Consider the following 6,100-nt stretch of genomic DNA (forward strand, 5'->3'; position numbering starts at 1 on the left):
AACAGGTGGGCAGACGTCTCTTTCCGGGTAGACTGACTTGTTTTCCTAACAGTGCAGACTTGTCATGGGGATGCCATCTTCCTCTGATTTTCTGAATGTTTCACCCAAAGGAAAAGGCACCCACACAAAAAAGCACATCTCTTTTCTGCAGTAATTGGAACACCATGTTTAGCCACATTCACAAAAAGGTTCTTTCTAGCAGAAATCCCCCTTCACTTATCCGCACTTTTTCCATGGCTCGTGTATTTTGTTCTTTCCCCACCCTCACCCCACACGTGTCCCATTTTTCAATGGTTTCATTACCAAAATCCACACAACATCTCCTTTACAAGCCCTGGAGACGAGAAGTCCAGCATTTACTTTGCATCCTCTTATTACAGCTGGGCTCTTGTGAGAAAAGCTCCCTGTCAGTTATACCCTCAATCAGTACCACGTTTTTTTTTCTTCAGGCTATGACATATAATTCAACTTTCTGACCAAGGTGCCTGAAAATCCAGAATCAGAAAAGAGACAGCAGTGGGAATGGGGAAAATTGCAGCGGTGTGACACTGTTGCAACAACATTCCTCAAACGTTCCCCTTCTAAACTTAACCAATCAGTCCATCATCCCCTGTCCCAGCTCCCCCTCCAACCAAGCACCAAACATGTGTCCAAATAGGTTAGTGCTTGGCTGCTTAGAGACATCTGCACTTAGACACATCTGTTGCTGAGTATCTGTGAGCTTGCAGCTTCCTATGGGAATCTGTGGATTGACATGAAAGGATACTAAAGATCCATAGATCAAGCGATGCCCATGCTGAATGGGAAGGATGGGAGTGGCAGTCCAACACATCTGGGGGGCACCACATTCTGGAGGGGGTCTGTTTTAGAGTCCTTCTTCTGTCTTCTGGCAATGCCTTGACCTTGCCTAGCTCCAGCTCCACTCACAGGTTCTCCAAATATAATCTGGGAGTTTGTTAAGCACACTTACCTTCCACCCGCCACGCATAAATGTATCACCCAGGAGAGTTTCCCCTTGAATCAGAGATGCTGGGATATACAGATGAAAAGCATGCATATGTTTGCATGAAGGGGCATCCTTCAGAGCCCGTACAGACTCATGATGCCAAGCTTGGAGGGATGTCCACCATGCACAGGAGCATGAAATATTCACTAAATTTTATTAGGAAAGCCCCCCTAAGACCTCTGCTCCGACATCCAAGCCTGGGGCGGCAAAAGCTCACAGGAGCTGCTGGGTGGTTGTGTTGATGTGGGTGATGTTGACTAGTTTGCACACAAGAGTAAACTGACATGCACTCTTTGGTCCAGGTCTGCAGTGAATGAGCTCAGGAGCTCATGTGTGGGGGGACCTTCCCAGCCCCCCAACCAAGGGAGCAAACTTGCCTGTGCTTCTCTTGGTACCTAATGCTCCCAACTTTCCCTTGAATTAAGTGGAATGAGAAAGCCCTTGGAGATCACATTCCGCTTTCCCCAGTCAGGTGCCTTCCAGAGATATTGGACTGTAATCGTCATCATCCCTAGCCTGCATGGCCATTGGCTGGGGGTGATGGGAATTGCAGTCCTACCGGTCATGATGTCACCAGATTTGGGAAAAGCTGGGGTAAATATGGCATTGAGCATGTGAAAGAGTAAAAGACTGTCATCCTAGGCACATCTGCCTGTGAGTAAATCCCTTTGAAATAAATTACCTGTCTGCACACATGCCTTTGAGCATGCAGTAACAGACTAAGCATGTGCAAAGTATTCTTCCTTCTTGTCTGAAGGATCACAGTTGATCCAAAAAACTGGATTCCGAAGGCTGGATGCCTAGGTGTGTTTAAGTTCCAGTATCTACCTTTAAAATGTTAAGCTCCAACACTGATTTTAGTATTTGCTTGTCTTTGAAAAGTTTAAATGCTTTCTTCTTATGACAGAATATGCCCTTCAGGGTTTTTTTTTTTTTAAGAACATAGTTTACTTTTGATGGAGTGGGAAACCAAAAAATAGGGAGTTTTGGTATTAGTCAATGGCATATTAGTCAGGTATGCTGACAGAGCAAAGGATCTTACTATCTGCGGCTTTTTGACTCATCAACCTATGGATAGTTCCAGTTCCACCCAAGGGAAAGGAAAGTTGGTACTTTGTGCCCTGGGAATCAAAATCTATATCCAGGCTCTTTTGTTAGGCCACACCTTAAGATTCCGAACTAGCACTAGCAACTTCACAGCAGGCATTGACAGAAAAGTGGCTGCCAGAGTCTCCAAAGCACGGCATTGTGTCTCCAGGTTTGGAAAACATGTCTCAAGTGGAGTTTGGCTTTTGGCCATGGAGCATCTGCAGACATGCCAGGAAAATGATTGATAGTCGTTCATGTCTCGCCAAATCTATATATCACCAAGGATTTGGGACCTTAGCAAGCAAGTTTAGACAAACCTTTGGGAATTTTTTGTAATACCCAACAGGCTGATTGAGTGGGAACATGATTAACCCAAAACTCATGCTGATTTTTATCTGGCCCTTTGAAAAAGAGTGATTCTCTTGTTTTGCCCATCTGGAAACTGGCCATGGAACAGATGGATGGTAGTGGCGTTGTTGTGTGTCTCCCAAGCTGGTTGGATGAAACCTGAACCAAGTAAATGTAGGGGACAAACCAGAAACTGAGTGGTGAGTAAATGGCCAATGGAGATCCTGGTTTTATAGCAAGACACAGGTACGTTTGGGCTTCATCAGCATCACTGCCCAGCCACAAGCTGGAAGACAAAATCTCTTCGGATATAAGGCGCAATTTTTTAAAATACTAATTGTTTCAGTGCGGGGAGGACCAACACATTAAAGGGATCGCAGGATGTGTGAAGGAAGAATTTAGTCCTTTCTTCTTCTACTGTGGTTTTAAGGACAATCCCTCTTCAAAAGTTGTTATTTGCATTGGGAGGAATCGATGCCAATGCGGGATTTTCTGCTACTGCAAAGACTAGCTTTACAGGAAAGCTTTTCCTCTGGACCACTGCAAAGAGGAAGAGGTTTAATCTCTCCTGCTTTGATCTTGTTAATTATTATTCAAACCCTGTTGATGCAATTCATCGTTTTAAGAACTGCATCTTGAAGACAAAGACAGTTGAACTGCAATCCTATGTATGTTTAGAGAGAGAAAGTTCTACAGCCCCTAGAGTCATAGGATTTTTTTTCTGTCTAAACCTGTTTAGGATTGAACTCTTTGGCTCTTGCAACATCATCTTTGGATTGGCCAGTGCTTATTTGTCCACCATGCCAAGCTGCTGGGAATTTGTAATCCAATTAGAATTGCTTCAATATATTAGAACTGTTAAAAGGTATAATATATGGTATGCATTAAATGTATGTTGGCCCTCCTTGAAGTTTCCAGCATGGCTCTTACTAATTTTGCACAAATTTTATCTCTGCATGCAAATATATATAGGTTTTATAGGTATACCTCCTTTAAGTGCAATGGCTAAAATGGATAGGATGCCCATATTCAAGGAACTGCAGTAAGATGAATCTGTTGAAAATTCCCTGTGATGGATGCCCTGCACCATTCGTAGAATCACAGCCCCAGGTTTCCCTGGGAACAACATAGTTTTCTTGCATGAGCCTGTGATGTATATAGTCCAAAAAGCAAATATTGCATGTATGCATATGTCTGTACTCACACACACACGCAAGCAATGTTGGTGAAATCTGTGACTGATGCAAATGAGTTCAAATGTTTATGAATGTAACCTGTGGAGTCCACAGCAGACTAACATTTACCAAGTTGCATGGATCCTGCAGATCTGCGGGCCAGATTTTCTTCTTGATGTTATTTTTAACATTTGGTAATTTTACAAAGATTTAATTATAGAAAAATGAAAAACAACAACAGTAACAACAACAGAACATGTGCATTTCCCTCACTAGAATAAAGTCTGAAAGTGCACATTTTGGGAGGGATTTGTGTATTTGAGGGAATTTTCACGTTTTAGGAGTGCAGTTCTGAACAAGCGCAATTTTACACAAATGTGTACGAATGCATTTGCGCAAAATCTCTCAATGGGCAGATGATGAAGCAAACGTTCTCTGAGAATCTGCAGAATGCAGACAGAATGGAATTGAATTTACAAAATCCATACATTCCTGGGTCTTTCTGCTGAATAAGTAAGTGCTATTATGCAAGCTAGTTTTTTTTTTATAATGCCAGGAATGGGCACTGGGCAAGCCATTTGAAGGGCTGTCCTGTGCAAGACCAGTTTAAAGACAATGGAGCCTAAAAATGGGATGCACCAGGATCCTAGAAGTTGCCCGTCAATGGATCACACCTGAACCACAAACACAGCAGCAGCTACAAGGGTCACCTGGGCTCAGTCCTTCCCACGATGGTGCGGTGCATCATATTTTTTATTAAAAGCAGAGTAGCTATTTCCAGAAGTGCACCTCCTGAGCCCACTTTATGTGATTTTTTTTTCTGTTTGGGCAGCTTTATACATTTGGCTTCATGGTTTTTAGTGACCGTTGAACTGCCTGTACTGCTGGAAGAGACAGGCAAGCCCATGACTGTTTGGTGCCGGAGGCAAAGGACTAGGAGCTGCTTTTCCCTGCATCCCATGTGCAGAAGCCAACTGCACTGGCTGTTAAGTCTTACTTCAGTACTGGGGACAGGACAGTGCCTTCTACTGCACCAAAGGACAGCAAACTAGCTCAGGGAGCTCAAGGCAGGTCAAAGGGTGTACACGGCTCTGTTCTCCAAGAGAAAGGAAGGCTGGGAGTGGGACACAGAAAGAAAGTTGGGTGGTGGGGAGCTACCATCTCCATTCCGCATGCTGTGCAGCACCCACCAGCTGAGATGCCCACCTCACTCTGCTTAAAGGTAGGGCTGGTCCTGGGAGAAGCGGTAAGAAAGTTTCAGTGACCCAATTAATGAAAGTGAAAAGGCTTCCTTTGAGAATAATTGCTGTTCCTGTGAGAAAATGCTTAGTCAGAAAGTATAAATCAGACCTGTGATAGGATATCAGCTAGCTTTAACATCTCCCACAGAAACATCTCATGTTTCGTATGAGGAGACAGCAACAAATGCGACCGCTACAAGACCATCTCTCCCTCTGGTTCAATGTGTGTCATTTATGTTAAATATTATAACTTGTGTCAATATTAGGACAGGTACGAAAGGTCAGTGCCTCGGATTCAGGCCGATATGTTTTTCTCCATTAAAATCAAAAGCACGCTTCAGTCTTCTGCTCAAAGGTATCTGTATTTCCTTAATCAGGACTCAGAACTGTGAGCAGGAGCTTTCTTGCTAAGCTGAATTAGGCCAATGAAGATTGCTTCCCAGCATCTCTTCTCCCCTTTACTCATCAGCCAGAATTTTTCTGGGCAATGGCTAGGCTTCTTGGGTGCCTTATGATTGCTGTTATGTCATGGGGTGGGCCCATGGGAGTGAGTGGGGACTCTATGGCATGGGAAGTTAAGCCCTTCTCCCATTCTGGGTCCTTACCTTGCACCTTGTGGGTACGAGGCATATTTAAAACTGGCGGACAACATGATCGGAGCAGATGGGATGGGAAAATTCAGAGCCAGTATTGTCTTGGAGACATGTCTCTGTTATGGTTCTTGTTGCTCTTGAGCCACCTTCCCCAATCTGTTAACATCCAGATGTTTTGGATTGCAAGTTCCATCATCCCTAACCACCATTGGCCACCCTGGGTAAGGGGTGGTGGGAGTTGTAGTCCACAGTTCCAGGCTATTTAGTGAAGGCTGCTCTTGAATGTTCAAGAAGCATTCCGTTAATTTTCCATTAATTTTGCAAACCTTGTAAACAGTATAACGATTCCTCTCCTGTGATTCTTGGCATCTCTACAGTTATGCAACATTTAGCCTTTTATTCTGTGCCACTGTGTTCTTTATCGCAAACATCAGGACAAGTCTCACGATCAGTTGTTGTCTGGCATGCCATTCTTAGGATAGGTGGCTATGTTTCCATAGATGTACATTTTTGCAAACTCTGAGGCCATCATGGTTTTGTTGATGGGCTTCAGATGAATACCACCTACCGAGCCAGTTTCTTTTTTTAATCTCATGCAGGTCTGAAGTATCACTTATGCTATTATTCAAGGCATTTTTGATCTGCCCA

This window comes from Varanus komodoensis, unplaced genomic scaffold, assembly GCF_004798865.1.
Source record: "Varanus komodoensis strain SLA01 unplaced genomic scaffold, ASM479886v1 scaffold50, whole genome shotgun sequence".
Classification (NCBI taxonomy): domain Eukaryota; kingdom Metazoa; phylum Chordata; class Lepidosauria; order Squamata; family Varanidae; genus Varanus; species Varanus komodoensis.